Raw genomic sequence first — 17,285 nt, forward strand, 5'->3', positions numbered from 1 at the left:
CTCCTGCAGATGTGATTCGGCTGAGGAAAGGTTTGTTTTTCTCCTCCAAAGGTTTTATGTCAACGCTGCACATATGAGCTATCTTCAAATTATGTGAAATAGGTAAATTAATGTTAAATGTAAGATTGCAATGCTTCATCTAATGTCACTGTGCATTATTTCTGAAAGCGCATCTTAGTAATAGAAAAGCTGCATCTCATTTCTCTTTTATCATGAATCACTTCATAGTAAACACAGTTATAGATTACAGTTGCTCTGAATATTAAATACATATGGCATTTTTTTATTTAGTTTTTTTGTTTTAGTTTTTGGGCTAATCAGTTGAAGGCTGTTAACTCAGACAAAGATGACTGAATGCACTGACTACTGAACAAAGGAGTTAATTTGAGACGCACCAAGAGATTCAGTTTGGAATTATTCTTTTTTTTTTCTTCATTTTCATCATGACAGTACAAAAACTGGTGAAGCAGCTGCGATCCACGTGACACAATTATAGAGATGGCGTTCATTAAAGAGGAGAGTGAAGACTTCAGGATTGAAGAAGTATTCAGTCTGAAACAAGAAGAGACTGGGGAACAAACAGGTTGGTTTTCATTCTCATTGGATCCTTATTAAAATGTCAGTCTGATCAACCCAGCCAATGCTTGGACCCATTTTAATGTGGGTGTGGAAGAATTTAATATCCAAACTTGTGGTTTGCTTTTAATCTTTTACTGAATATTGATCAATGAGCATCTTTCGTCACACTCGATGGGCCTTAATGAAACTTGTGTAAATATATCAGCAAAATTTGAGTAATTTGCATGTAATACAGACCTTCCCGAAAACTCTCTTCTGGATTTACAAGAGCTTTGTAAATGTCAGATTTGATAGTTAAACGTGTATGTTAATCAATTCCAATCATCGTAAGTAGAGCGCATGTGCCCAATAATCCCCAGCTATGAATTACAGCTATGAAATTGCGTGTCCAGGTCAGTATTAAAAACAAATTAACAAATCGTAAACATGAATAAATAAGATTCAAATTAAGTGAGCTCTGACATTAGTTTTCAGTCCCATAAATGTAAAAATTATGTAATAATTATATAAATTTTTTACTGAAGTTGTTTTGTAGTTTGATTAACTTTAAAGACACAGACAGTAGCAGGTTTTTATAGGCTGCTGTTTCACCCCTACAAACAAGTGAACAATGCAATTATCTAGGAAGAGATTTTTTTTCCCCCCACTACTCAAGATAGCTAGGATAGTGAGACATTTTGATAGCCCGACTGGAAAACACAATGGCCTGGAGGTTAGGCCTGGGTGATAAATCAGTATTGGTATTAATAGACATTACACCTTCATTGATTATGATAGAAAAAATGTTTGAGATGTGCATGATATAGGCATTTCAGCATGTGTTCATGAGATGGTGATGGGGAATAAAAAAATACAAAAACTGTCGAAAGCAGCAGAGCTTTTATATACTTTTATATATATATATATATATATATATATATATATATATATATATATATATATATATATATATATATATATATATATAATATACACAGTACAGACCAAAAGGTTTGGAAACATTACTATTTTTAATGTTTTTGAAAGAAGTTTCTTCTGCTCATCAAGCCTGCATTTATTTGATCAACAATACAGAAAAAAACTGTAATATTGTGAAATATTATTACAACTTAAAATAATAGTTTTCTTTTTGAATGTACTTTAAAAAATAATTTATTCCTGTGATGCAAAGCTGAATTTTCAGCATCATTACTCCAGCCTTCAGTGTCACATGTAACATCCAGTCGATCACATGATCATTTAGAAATCATTCTAATATTCTGATTTATTATGAGTGTTGGAAACAGTTCTGCTCTCTAATATATTTGATGAAGAAAAGGTTAAAAAGAACTGCATTTATTCAAAATAACAAAAAACATTTCCAATAATATATATTCTAATAATATATTTTCTTTACTATCACTTTTTATCAATTTAACACATCCTTGCTGAATAAAAGTATGGATTTTATTTAAAAAGAAAAAAATAAATTTTCTGACCCCAAATTACTGACCAGTAGTATATATTGTTATTATAAAATAATTATATTTTAAAAACATAGCTTCTTTTTTTATTTTATTTTTTATTCATCAAGGTATCCTAAAAAAGTATTACATGTTCTGAAAAAATATTAAGCAGCAGAATTGTTTCCAACTTTGATAATGAATCATCATATTAGAATGATTTCTAAAGGATCATGTGATAATGATCCTAAAAATTCAGCTTTGCCTCACTGAAATAAATGATAATTTATAATATAATTTATATGATAATAAGTATAATACATAACAATTATTTATTTGTAAAATTAATATATCACAATATTATATATTTTTTCTTTATTTTGATCAAATAAATGCAGGCTTGATGAGCAGAAGAATCTTCTTTCAAAAACATAAAAAATAGTAATGGTTCCAAACTTTTGGTCTGTACTGTGTATATATATATATATATATATATATATATATATATATATATATATATATCATTGGGTGAGCCAATTCAACTTTCTAATTCAGCCGATCTATAACTTTTTATACCAAGTACCACCTCAGAAAATATTTGGCTGTAGTACCACCATATTAAAATACAGTAGCGTAATAGGCCCAACTATTCAGCTAACGTTACTTCTCTGCACAGTTAAAAAATGACTCAGTTTTATTCCTAATAAGAATATTTATTGTTATCAGCTACTTTAACATTGTAAATGCACAGTTTGAACATTAACACAGCAATGTGAAGTAAAAAAAAAAAAATAACAATTTTATTACACAAAGAACACGAACTCGTACGGCTTGCCGTCTGTCCTACAGCATAGCTCTTCTGCCGTCTGTCAAGGTGTTCAGACTTCGCGCGACGTCACATACAAAGGGTCTATATGCGAACAAGACCGGACAGTGGTGGTGTGAGTGCCTTATGTGCTGGATGACGGGAGTGCTGATGAGAGGCAGGTGTGTGTGATCAGTACTCAGGTGAAGGGAGTGTGCTGTGATTGGGTGGTGTTGGAGCCTGGCGTGTCTGTCACAGTATGATGCACATTGAAGACAATATTCAGAAGCTGAAAAAGAGGGTAAAATGCTGGTTTACAAACAAACTATTACTAAAATACTAGCATGCTTGAATATAAATAGTGAAGCCGTAAATATCAATATACATAGTCAAATCAGTAATAATTTCAGTATCTTGGACTGACCATAAGACATAGGTCAAAAGCACTAACCTTATAACTAAACAGTTTTATTTATTTAGAATGTTGGTGATTTTGATCTGACTTACTGTTTGGATTTCACCTGCTAAGTTATTGTAGGTTGTCTATTGTTACGATCCCCTCAGGGTCTAGGGATAAAATGGGGAAGTAACAAAAAGATGCAAGGGGTGAAGAGGCAACAAAAGGCGAGAACACACATCAATCCTCTGTCCCAGAGTGAAGATGACACCCAGAGAGGGAGAGAGAGAGAGAGAGAGAGAGAGAGAGAGAGATGATTTTTGAATTTACAAAAACTTATTTAATCTTCTACTTACAATTACATAAACAAGTAATAAGTATCAAGTTACAATACAACTCAATACAAATCAATAGAGTGTAAAAATCAATTCATCCTCAAGAATTGTACAAAGAGCATCATTACAGCACCAAAATTTTTCAAAAGAAAAAAGATCATCAATACATTTATAATTATAAAAATCCATTAGAATTCTAGATTGCACCAGGTTAAAAACAAAGCAACAGTATTTTTTACAATATTCTGTTCATTTTTTTCTCTCCTGCTCAAATAGATGGCCATTTTTGCTTGTCCCACCACAAAATTAAGCAACTGACAAACATTTTTTCTCTTAGAAACATAACCCAAAATGAAAACCTCTTGAGAGAACAATTCATTGCAATCTTTTAAGACAGAAAACAGTGGGTCAAGTCTATGACAATTTAAGAACGCATGAAAAATAGTCTCTCTGTCATCACAAAAAGGACATTTATCAGTACTTCCAGGGTTTAGAACAGAAATAAATGCATTAACTGCAATAACACCATGAACAATCCTCCATTATAAATCCCCTGTCTTTTTGATCAACGGTGGTTTGTAAAAAGTTCTCCACTCTGGTTTTTTATCTTCACTCAAATTAAAAAAATCACACCAAGGTGTATCAGTTCTATTGTTTAACTTTTTCTTATTAAAAGCAATTATGCAGGATTTATATAAAATCTTTCTAACACAGGAAAAAAAATCAACACTTAAAGCAGCTTTTTTAAGAAAAAAAAAAACCTTGGAAAATCTGGGTTGCTCTTGCAAATCAAAGTGCTTTCTGTAGCTCACTCATACTCAGAGGACCTGAGTATGGAAAAAACTCATTCAAAGAAAAACTCACCCTCATTTTCTTGCTCTACGGCAACCTCACTTTTATATAAATCTTTATAAAAGATAACTGCCCTCTGACGAATTTCCGAAAGATCTGTCAAGAGAATACCAGAGTCAGATTGTAGAGCATGAATAGCTCTACTTCAACCATTCTCTAAATTAAAAAGGAATTTTGTTGGAGCATCCATTTGATCTATACTTTGGAATCTCCTGTGTCTTGGAACCAAGTAGATCTGCCAATTGTGTTTTTTTATCTAATAGCAAATCTACAAATCTACAAATCCTCTTGTACCAGTAGACTCTGCTAATTCTTGGAGTTTTAGAATATCAGCCTCCAAGATACTCATTTTAAAATTAGTCTCTGTAGTGATGTTTTGAATATACTGTAAACAGAGCTGCTTAATTTGAGTTTTTCCTACATCCCACCATTGTTGTAGAGAGCTATAACACCCTTTCTTGGTTTTAAAATCAGCCCAAAAGAAATTAAGCAATTCTTTAAAGTGTCTGTCACTTAATAAAGCAGTGTTTAACTGCCAATAAGCACTTTTGGGTTTCAAAAGATTAATAAACAATGAACATTTGACCATACGATGATCAGAAAAACTAACAGGTACAATGTGATAGTCCCTTATAATATTGCAGTGATGTTTAAAATCATAAAATCTGTCTAACCTTGCCATAGAAATTACTTTATCACGCACATGAGTCCAAGTGTATTGTTTTTGTGTACCCTTTAAATGTCTCCAAGCATCACATAACTCATGCATCTTAACAATTTTAATCAATCGATTTCTAGAAGGCATATGAGGCTCTAAGTGATTTCTATCTAGGTTAGATTCAGTACAGTTGAAATCACCTCCCAAGACTAAAAATTATTCTTGATTACATTTTTGTAAAGCAGAGCATAGGATATTTAAAAACACCATTCTCTCTATTGCTGAGACTAATAACATTCTTTTCATAGCTTGCTCTTATTTTTAAAAGTCTACCTATTACTATTTCCTCTACTTGAAAGGAATATGGGTTGAAATTTTTTGCAAAAAGAATGGCTACTCCACCACTAAGTGAAGTATTGTGACTTAAAAACAAAAAACCACCCCATTCTTTAGCCCAATCAGAAGCATTTTTTGTATCACTGTCAGTCTCTTGCAACATTATCACATCTAACTTATTTTGCTTCACATATTCATAAATTCCCATTCTTTTCTTAAAATCTCTCGCCCCATTAATATTTAAGGAAGCAATATTGATTTCATTCATTTCTGAAAGAAAAGAAGGAAATAAAGTAAAAGCAAATACTTTTAAAAACAAACGTAAGCCCCTTTCACACTGCACATCGGACCCGCAATATTTCCGGAACATTGCCGGGTCGCATTCTGTGTGAAAGCAACCACATTGATTACCGAATTGAACCCGGGTCGGGGACCTAGTAACATTGGGGGGTTCAACCCGGGACAAGCGCTGTGTGAACAAAAGCCAGACCTAATTCCGTGTCGTAGTGATAACGCGCGACTCTTTTACCGGCTGTTTTGAAGGAAGATCAACATTCGCGATGAAAACATAAGTGCAAACTGTAATGAAGCAGAGATCAGTTAGTTCCTCACTTTCCGCGCTGACGCCGATATCTTTTGCTTGCTTCAGTGAAAGTATAACGTGCCTAGCGTTGTCGACTCGTACGTTACACGTCACGCGCTGATGTCACGTGTCGTTACGGGATCTTCAAGGGTTGTGTGTGAAAGCACACACATATACCGGGTCATCACTGGCAGTGTGAAAGTGCCAAATCTAGCGACCAGGGACAAATTGCAGGAACACTTTACCCCTGTATTTGCTGGAATGGCAGTGTGAAAGGGGCTCTAGAAACCCATAACTATTCGCTCAAGGCCTTTTAACTATTTTCATTAACAAGATCAGGGTTTAAATTTCTTACAATTTTCTTTTATCGATAAATTTCCTTATTTGTGAATAAATTATCAGCCATAAAAACCCTGGTTTTATCAACAAATTGTTTTATGTCTGGAAAATATTCAGAGACACGTACTCCTCTCTTATTCTTTGTTGCCCTAAGGAAAAGTTTAATGTCTTCTACCTCGTAACTACGACTGGATAAATCACTTTGAGACAAACTGAAACTTGAATCAGAAGATTCATTGTCACTTTCCATCCCTTCTTTGTCCTCATCATCAGTCACGTTTGTTTTTTTTTCTGCTTCACACTTTGAGCTTCACTTGAACTTTTCCTTTTAATTGGAACTTTGAACTCGGTTTTATCTGATTCTAGATCAGCCTCATCACCAATTCCAAATCGCTGCCATTTCACATGGTCACTTTCATCCCTTTTCAAAACAGACTGACTAGTGGAAACACTAGTTCCTTCACTCACTACAGTAGTAGCCTCCATCCCACCTTCCTGCAGGGACACTACTGATATATCTGCATCTAATGCCGCATGCTGAGCCTCAAACACCCTTCCATTATTTTCCACAACAGTCAAATTTGTAACATTCGAAAAGGGAGCATTGGAGGGTCCTGTCTCTACCCTTTCCTCCTCATTATCTTTATTTAGATTAGTCTCCCTTTGACCATTAGTTGATGGACGATCTTCTTTATTCTTTTCAGGACAAGCCCGAATTAGATGGCCCCTCCCCCCACAATTAAAGCACTTCATCTTATCGGTTGTGACATAGAACACGTAGTCAAAGTTGTCAACTTTAGTATTAAGAGTTAAGTCAAGTTCTTCACTGTCTTTCAAGATCATATAGACAAATCTCCTAAATGAGACCACATGTTTTAACAGTTGTGAAGTAGTACCAAAAAGGATCTTCTTAATGGGTGAAACCAGCTTTCCATAGCGGGACAAAATCTTAACCAGTATATCATCAGAAACAAAAGGTAGAATATTAGACAAGGTAACCTTTTTTGAAGGCATTGAAAGTGGAAGAACAGGTGTGAAGAGGTTGTTTACAACAATACCTGTATCCACTAACTCATTTGCCTTTTCCACCGAACTCAAAAAAACAACAACAGCACTATTCATTTTGGACGCTGACAAAATACTATCATGCCCAACAACCTCTCCCATAGCCAAACAACAATCTTCGACACTTACCGCAGACGCCACTTTAACACCATGAAGTCGCGTGAGATTATTTAAAAAACCAGCTTGCGCCTCCGCCATAGCTGCACAAAGGGGAAAAAAAACCCCGCGGCTCCAAATCAAACAAACAACAAGACCAAGAGAAAAAAAGAGACAAACAGAAAAATAGAGAGAAAAGAAGAAAAGATCTGAAGAACCCTCACCCACACGGTCGCTCATGCTCACACCGGAAATGACGGAGAGAGAGAGAGAGAGAGAGAGAATGTATTTACAAGACAAAAAATACAATATAAAGCCACAATACCGTTTGCTCAATCACAACCTGGAACAATATTCATTAACAGTCCATGCAGAAACAAATTAGCTACTGCTAAACACAACTATAATCTCTGCATGAAAAGCTAGCACAAGATTCAATCTGGAGCAGGGGAGCAGTGTTTATTCAGGCATAGTCTGAACTGCCCTTATATCCTCTTGGTCTTCAGGCACTCACTCACAAGTGAGCTACAGGTGGTGATGATTTGCTCTGAGGAGTAGCAGAGAGAGAGAGAGAGAGAGAGAGAGAGAGAGAGAAAGGGAGAGCAAAAGCAAAAAAAGGGCATTCAACCACACGCACACCAGTTAACAACAGTGAAACTAAGGCCCCGTCCACACGGAGACGCGTTTCTGTGAATACGCACACATTTTTTATCGGATAGGCGTTTCGTCCACACGGATCCGGCGTTTTCGCAAGGTGAAACCGCTATTTTTTGAAACCTGGTCCCAGAGTGGATAAATTTGAAAAAACGCCGTCTTTGCATTTTCGTCTGGACGGCTAATCCGTATATTTTCTGAAACGATGACATCATCAGCCCACGTCTCCCCCCTAGTCAGACACCTCTATGTCACGTAACAGCAACAAAAACATGAACAAACACTGAACGATTGTCTTTTTATTAACTAACATTAACACTGATTAATAAATGTATTGTTCCATGTTCGTTTGTGTACCACACGCAAGGTTTATGAGCATAGTCCAAGTCTTCTTCTCTGTTTTTAGTGTGTCTCTGTGGCAGAATTACAGCGCCACATACTGGTCTGGCATGTATACTACATCATTATGCGGTTTCGTGTGGAAGCGGATATTTCTTGAGACGAGGAAAAAAAAGATCGGATTGGGGTAAGCTCCGTCTCCGTGTGGACAGGGCCTAATTTCAACAATAGTGGAAATAAAAATAATTATATGTCCCTGTGAACGTAACATCTATAGTTGTTCTTCATTTTATCTGTTAATCAGACCCCCCCCCCCCCCATTATGGGACTCAAGGCTTAAAATGACCAACCTAACTTACAATTTCAATAGTTCCTGATTTCAGTGTGCAACACACACTATTTTGGTGTCATTGAAAAGATTACCCTTTGGGCTTCACTGTCCATTGTTCAGAGTTGATAATGATGATAAAGATAAAAAGTTATACACAGTGCCTTGAAAACACTTTTACCACACTAAATTTTTTTTATTTTTCATATAAAAATACATGGATTCTGTCCTGGAGCAATCCAGAAAAGTAATGGGTAGAAAGGCACATGCTTTATGAGTTTCTATTTAAAATCTGAAGAAGATCCCATGATGATATTCCTGCAACCATTTTTCTGAGACTATGTTTAATTGTTGTCTGCAAAAAGTTGTACAGGGTATTTACATGGCAGCAATATTAGAGGCAGTAAAAACATATTATTGAAAATGCTGTGTGCTAGTGACAATGTCAGTATATTAACTATCTTTTTGATAAATCATGTCGAAGTTAATAAGAGGCTGGTTTTGAGTTTAGGAGCCTGATGGCCTAAGAGAAGAAGCTCCTCCAGAGTCTCTCTGTTTTTTGCCATACGACTACAGAAGCGCTTACCAGATGGCAGCAATGTGAAAAGATGGTTACTGTGGTGGATAGAGTCCTTGATGGTTTTATCAGCTCTGCTTTTGCAGCCTTTGAGGTAGATGTCCTGCAGAGAGGGGAAAGCAGAACCAGAAATGTGCTCAGATAAGTGCAGAACTCTGCAGGGTTTTGGAGTCTTGACTGGAGATGTTCCCATACCACACTGAGATATACTGAGTCAATACACTTTCTATGCCCCCTGAATAGAAAGTTTTCAGGATTGCTGGTGTGACCCTGAATATCGCAGATGGTACAGTCTTTGCCTGGCTTAATTAACCTGATTTTGAATGTGTGTAGTCCAACTCAGGTCCTCTGAGATGTTAAGACCAAGGTACTTGAAGCTGCTCAACCTCTCCACAGGGGTCTCGCTAATCATAAGAGGAGTATAGGACTTCTGAAATAAGTATAAGACCAAATCTGAAATATCCTAAAATGGCTGTTTCCAACAATCTACCTCGAAATATAAACATTATAGAAACATTTTTTCTAATTGGTTTGGAGGTAACCCCAACAGCAAATGTTTGATTATATCCTTAATATACAGCTGTTCTCATGTCCAATTTGATATTTCTTTCTATTCTGTCATTATTCTGCTAATTAAAAGGCTGTTTATATGCATATTACAAACATTTTATCAGGCACTTAGTCACAGAAAATTCCACTTGAAGTGGTGAAATTACGTAGTCCTTGACAGACAAATTGTCTATGTGGTAATACAGTACATCAGGCAGGACATCCATATGCTCACCCAACATTCATTGACCTCAAATATGGCTTATCATCTGAGATATGTATGTAGTAGCAACTTTACATGGCAGCTCAATCTAATATTAGCCTAGAAAAAAGTGTGCATGTTTGTGTGGAGTGTGGAAGCTGAACGCTACTGCAGGACAGATAGAGGCGCCAGTGTGATCATTTGCTCTTAAAATACTGTATAATTTTTGGTCATACAGATAAGAGTTATGCATCTTTTGTATCTGTAAATACTTAACATTTATTTATTTGCAATCAAAATAATAATGAAACACTGCAATTTTGTAAAATAAAGGAAACAGGATGTGCTTTCTGTCATCTCGGACTCTGTGAACTTGAGCATGTCACTTCAAAACTTTGTGTATACGTGCCTTATTACAGACAAATAAATATATAGAGAGTTAAACTTTTAAATTAACCAATTCAAACAGAAAACAAATATCCTCACATTATGTAATTCGTATGAAACATGCATACAAGTGATGCGGAGATGAGTCACTGTCACAGACTTTAGCTTAAACCGAAAACCGAAAGCACTAGTGTAACAATAAATTACAACATTACAATAAATTAAAACATTAATGCAGTGTACTTGCTGTTTTTCCCCAATAAATTCAGAATTATTATATTTTGCAGGTGCGCTATGGCAAGCCTTTATCTGAATGCGATTGAGCACTTATTAGGCTATGTAGGCAATTAGAGGCTCATTATTATGGTTTATTAATAAAAGTGCGACTAATAGTCGACTAATGCTGAAAATGAACGACTTATAGTCGACCAGAAAAATCTTTAGCTGAGGGCAGCCCTAATGCATACTGACTAGGTGTTTATGAGAAGCGTACATATGAGGCTGAAAATAAGGTGAATATATAGTCTACTTGTTTAATTAGCGACACTTAGCCTGCATTTTAAAAACCTTTATTTGAATGCGGCAATTAAATTTTTTATTTCAAAACCTTTATTTGAATATGGCAATATGATATTGTGATCTACAGTATTTCTATGAATAAATCTCTGATACAGACTATCAGCCACTTTGTGTATAGATAGTATGATGATGTCATCCATAGCAATGAGGTCAACCCTGCCCCTTTACTCTTGACTCAGCAGTATTGTGAATAGGTTTTAAGATAAAAACTATTTCCCTAAACACTATTAATGTTATTTAGGAGAACTCTTAGTGGTAAGATAAAATGTTTTGTTAATACGGGCCCTGATCTTGAGAATGTGCCAGAGACATTGCTAGTGGAACGTGTTTATCCTCTGGAGTGTTCGCCGTTAACTTCTATGTTTCGTATACATAGATTGGGTTTTTGGACAACAATGATCTTAAGAATTTAAAGCTGATGAAGCTGACAAAGATATTAAATTGCTTTTGTATGTTTTTCTTGTTTTAGACTTGACTAAGGAGAGTCAAGAGCTGAAGAATATGGAAGAGAAAGAGCATAAAGAGAAAGATCATGATTTAAAAATTGGAGAAAAGATGGAATCTAAGAATTTTACCTGCAATCACTGTGTAAAGAGTTTCAATCATGAACGAAACCTTAAGGTCCACATGAGAGTTCACACTGGAGAGAAGCCTTACACCTGTCAACAGTGTGGAAAGAGTTTCGCTCAAAAAGGCAGCCTTGCAGTCCACATGAGAATTCACACTGGAGAAAAGCCTTATATTTGCCCTCAGTGTGGACAGAGTTTTACACATAAAAGCAATCTTAATTCGCACATGAGAATTCACAGTGGCGAAAGCTTGTTCACCTGCCAACAGTGTGGGAAGAATTTCATTCAAAAACATAACCTGGCAGTCCACATGAAGATTCACACTGGAGAGAGACATTTTATCTGTAAACAGTGTGGAAAGAGTTTTACTCAAAAAGGAAACCTTGAAGTCCACATGAGAAGTCACACTGGAGAAAAGCCTTATATTTGCTCACAGTGTGGACAGAGTTTTATACAAATAAGCAACCTCAAATCCCACATGAGAATTCACAGTAGAGAAAGGTTGTACACCTGCCAACAGTGTGGAAAGAATTTCAATCAAAAGCAAAACCTTAAAGTCCACATGAGGATTCACACTGGAGAGAAACATTTTATCTGTATACAGTGTGGAAAGAGTTTCACTCAAAAAGGAAACCTTGAAGTCCACATGAGAAGTCACACTGGAGAAAAGCCTTATACTTGCTCTTGTTGTGAAAAGAGTTTCACACATAAGAGCAACCTTAAATCCCACATGAGAATTCACAGTGGCGAAAGCTTGTTCACCTGCCCACAGTGTGGAAAGAATTTCATTCAAAAACAAAACCTTGAAGTCCACATGAGGATTCACACTGGGGAGAGACATTTTATCTGTGAACAGTGTGGAAAGAGTTTCACGCAAAAAGGAAACCTTGAAGTCCACATGTGGATTCACACTCGAGAGGCATTTTATCTGTAAACAGTGTGGAAAGAGTTTCACTCAAAAAGGAAACCTTAAATTCACATGAAAATTCACACTGGAGAGAGGACTTACATCGTGTGAACACCGGAAGGAACAGTCTAAAGTCTGTCGATTCTGGATATGACAAAGCAACCATTGCAAATCATTTGAACGTTGTGCCACTATGTCATAATTAGAGTGAGGGAGTACTTTCCGGGATTTGCATCATGCTTTATTCAGTGTTGACAGCATCATGATTTTGTCACGCGAAATATTACACATACACAACTATGCCGTAAATATCGCATGACCAATCACACCAGAGAGAAACGTTTCATATGTGGTCAATGTGGAAGGCAGAGATGTTCACAAGTCTTCAACTTGGAGTCCGAGTCAAGTCTGAAGTCTTTTAAATTAAATAGAAGACTTATTAAAGATAAAAAAAAACTGCACACATCAGCTGTTGAATAAAAAAAAGGGGATGCCTGGAAATTTAATTGTAATGAATTTAATCATTACTAATTAAATCAACACATCTACAAGAACAATTCAAAAAACTTCAGGTAAGAATAATCAGCTTTATTATATGGCTTTTTAAATCACTGTTGTCATTATAGTAGTTACTTAATACAGGTTTTGATGAAGAATATATTAAAAAAAAAACTGCAGCTCGAAGAAAGCGTTTTAAGACTGGTGGAGGACCTGCAAATAAAGACTGTGACAAGATGGATGAGTTACTGACAGGAATAATGGAGATCATACTGGATGATGACCATCTGGATCACACACACCTACATTAAGTATATGATTTTTTTTGGCTATTGTTTCTCTCAAACTTTAATTTGCTTATATCATCTGATGTTAAACAGTTTCCCATTTAATCTGTATTTATTTGACCATAAATTAACTGTTCTTTTTTTATGGAAAAGGTCAGAACAGAACTGAAGAGTTGGAAGGCAGTTTAAGGTCCGATTTACTTCAAACAAAGTTTGTTTCATACTTCGTTTGTGGGCAAAAAGAAGTTTGAAAAGGCTGAGCGACAGTATAGTGTTTCAGAACCTTTCAACACACCCACACTGCTGGATGCGAAGTGTAGATTCATGTAAATAATTATGTTGCCCCTAAACACAACAACGATGAAATGAAGTGTAGGCAATCTAGGTGTGAGACTGGCTCCAATGGTCAGAATATTATAGACAAAAGAATAATGATTAACAGCTGATTCTTAGACAAGTGCCATGTTTGCAATACAAAAGAACCAAACCATTTCCATAATCAGTCCTTTATGGGAAGTGTGAAAGGCTCATAGTCTGAAAGCTTTAGCATGATGTGAAAAAAGTTTACTTTCATTTATTTCATTAAACTGGATAAACTGTTAAACCTTTTTATGTGGTGTCATGATTTACTTTTGATAAAAACAAAGGTTTATTGTATGTTTGTTTGGCATTTCATTAATTGTATACCCTTTAAATAGCAGCAGTATGGTGTAACATTTATTTGAAACTCATTTGGTACTTGCTACCTCAAAACTTTTACTCTTTAATTTCATTCTTTACATGGCTTTGGAAAACTTGTCTCGGGTGTTTCTGTACGTAACTTTTTGCATAACTCCCGGCCATCGACACCAAGCTTTATTGCAGTTTCTTTCTAGGAATTAAATGCTTTCTCTGAATCTTTAAAGTCTCTCCTGGAAGCGATCGTACAGATGCAGGTATATCTGTGCAAGATCAGCTATTCGACACTCCAGTGTGTTCATGATGCTAGTGACTAGGATATGTTGTTCTCCTGGCCGTCCTTCATTGAATGAGAAGCAAACTGGGAAATTAAATTAATAATAATAATTTGCATGTCAGAGGAAGTGGAGTGTCAGAACACGTCCACCAATTGTGTAAACGCCAAGGAACTGTTACAAGGCAAACGAGACGAGAGACATGTGGATCCATCTGCAAGGCTTTATTTAAAGACATGGTCATCACAGGCAAGAGTCGGACAATGGCAGACAGGTATATAGAGTAATCCAAAACACAGATTGATCCAGGTGAGGGGTAAACCATATCCAAACAGGGCAAGATGAGAGGGATAATCCAAGACAGGTGATATACTTCAGGACAGATAGAAATCATACAGAAATGAGAAATATTGGCAAGGTTCAAGACACAAATGACTAAAGCAAGCTGACAAAAGTTCATGGACAGGATTTGTGACAGGACCAGTGGAAGCCCAAAGGTGCTTAGAAGCCAAAATGAACTCACACAGAAAGTTTGCTTTGGTCAGCTGTTTTGAACTGGCAAAAACGATCTTTGATTCGGCCTGATTTTGTTCAAAATTCTTTGATAATTTTGAAGTATATTGTGGTCCTTACCCTTCCATATCCTCAGGAGCAAGGTTGGCAATGTCTGCCAGTATTGGTCACCAAAAGAAAAGACTTGCTGTCCATGAAAGGCTAGATAATGAATTCCATGAACACAAGTTGAATTGTCTTAAGGAGCATGAATTGATACTACAAGTAGAACTGGAGCTGAAGATGTAGAGAGAGATGCAGCAGGCTCAAATGTCTCAATACATGAATCTGAAAGAAATATTCTTTTATTAGGTCAAGGTGGGTGTTATGATGATTTCATAACATATCATACTTTTGACATATTTTATTTTCTCATTACATGTATAAGGTCTGAGCAGAAGATTGAAAGGTAAATAATGTGAGAATATATATTTAATAAGGCATAATGGAAAAGCATTTCTGTATGCAAGTCCTTCTCTGAGGTCTGTTGTAAATTGATTTGTCATCCTCTTCTATTGGGGGATCAGGGCATCCTTGCTGTTTCAGGTTGTTTTGAAGAACAGCTGTTGCAGTGATTACAGTGCAGTATCTTGGTTTGAATTGGAGTGTTTTCCCGAAGGTATTGAAAGCAACTTTTCCAAACACCAATCGTGTGCTCTACTAAACCCCTTGTGAGCATATGAGCCTGGCTGCAGTGCTGTTGTTCAGCAGTTTCTTCTGCACATACCCACCGTCACCAAACAATATTACATCATGATCTGCTCTTTCAAACAGAGTATACAGAGATGAGTTGAGGAAAGTTGGTGAATCAAGAGTCAAGAATCAAGACCTTTCCAATGTGCAACAATGTTTGAGAACTAAAACTGGCGAGTGCATACACCTTAGAAATGTATAGATTTATATTTATAGATTATATGGTCTTAATTCACAAATGGTCCTGAATACTCTGTGAATGACTTTATATACTGTTGGTTCACTGACACCACATAGATCCCCAGTTTCTCGATGGAAGGCATCACATGCCAAAAACTTTAAACTGGGGTGTCATTTATAAACATTGCGTATGCACAGAATGGGCATAGAAACATGCGTGGGAAATGTCCATGCATATATCAGGATAAAATAAACTTGGCGTAAATGTGTATGCACTGTACAAACATTCTAGACCATGCATATGAAATCTTTTCTTCTGGAGTGAGAACAGTAATTAAGTAAAAAACAATTTTAAACAGTTTTCATGTCGATATATACATTTACATTAATTAATACACTCACATTAATGGAGGTAAACACTGAAATTACATAATTTTACAAAAAACCTGATTACATAATTTTCCTCAATATTATGGTGGACACTGCTGGATTCAGGAGTTCGAACAGTCCATTGTCCGCTATAGGACCAATGATAATAGTTTACTGTGTAAACGCAGCTGCACGGAGGTGTTGATGTCGTGTGAAGCCATCTACACAACATAATGAAAAAACAAAAGGAATATCTGAAGGATAGGAGAAAACGGTAAGATTTGCATGTTACTTTGGTAATGGATACATCAGACAATTGTATTTACACTGCAATAAATATGGGCCTATCTTTTTCCACTAAATATAGCTAAATGATGTTCATCAGATAAACTGCATACATTTGATTTGAGTCTGCATACATTCAACTCTATTTTAAAATATACCTGAGAACAACTTGAAACCAATTTGGGATATTTTTGGGATTTTTTTATGGATATTTTCATACATTTGTTATAAAAAATAACAAGGATAATTTTTAGCATTAAAAATGTGTATGCGACAAACGGCATTATAATACCCATCTCATATTTTCTTTAATGTCTCAGTATTAAATCTGGTGTCACGTGGATGGGAATATGCATAGTAAAGCAAGGTGTCGTAAACTCCATATAGGATTATTTCTGGGAGGAGACAAGGTGGAGATGCACATATGCAAAATCTTTTGGGATTGGGATTTATAAAGGGATTTTTGCGCATGTTCTGGTGTTTATATAGTTTTTGTGCCTACATACGCTTTTAGGATGAAATCTAAAAACCGTCGGTGTGTGAATGTGTGTGAATGGGTGAATGTGAGGCAAATTGTAAAGTGCTTTGGATGGCCATGTGGTCTGTTGAAAGCGCTATATAAATGCAGTCCATTTACCATCTATGGAGAGTTTTATAAATGTGACCCCTGGTCATTTTAGTCTAAAACGCGGAGAGAGAACAAAAATGCTGGTCACGAATTAGAAGCAAAAAAAAAGAAAAACAAAAATCGAAAGGAGACTGCATTTCCTTTGCTAGAGTAAGGAAAAAATTAAAATATTAATAAAAAATATTAATGATAATAGTAGAAATAAAAAAATACAACGTTCAAGGCACCCACAAGTCCATCGAAACTCTGTAAGATTATATTA

At 35.8% G+C, this 17,285-nt stretch overlaps 1 pseudogene; it reads left to right on the plus strand.

The window, feature by feature from the left end:
* The first annotated feature begins 18 nt into the window (after positions 1-18).
* LOC113093529 (gastrula zinc finger protein XlCGF57.1-like) lies at positions 19-13,967 on the plus strand (annotated as a pseudogene).
* Positions 13,968-17,285: the final 3,318 nt, after the last annotated feature.

The sequence above is a fragment of the Carassius auratus genome, unplaced genomic scaffold, assembly GCF_003368295.1.
Source record: "Carassius auratus strain Wakin unplaced genomic scaffold, ASM336829v1 scaf_tig00215075, whole genome shotgun sequence".
NCBI lineage: Eukaryota > Metazoa > Chordata > Actinopteri > Cypriniformes > Cyprinidae > Carassius > Carassius auratus.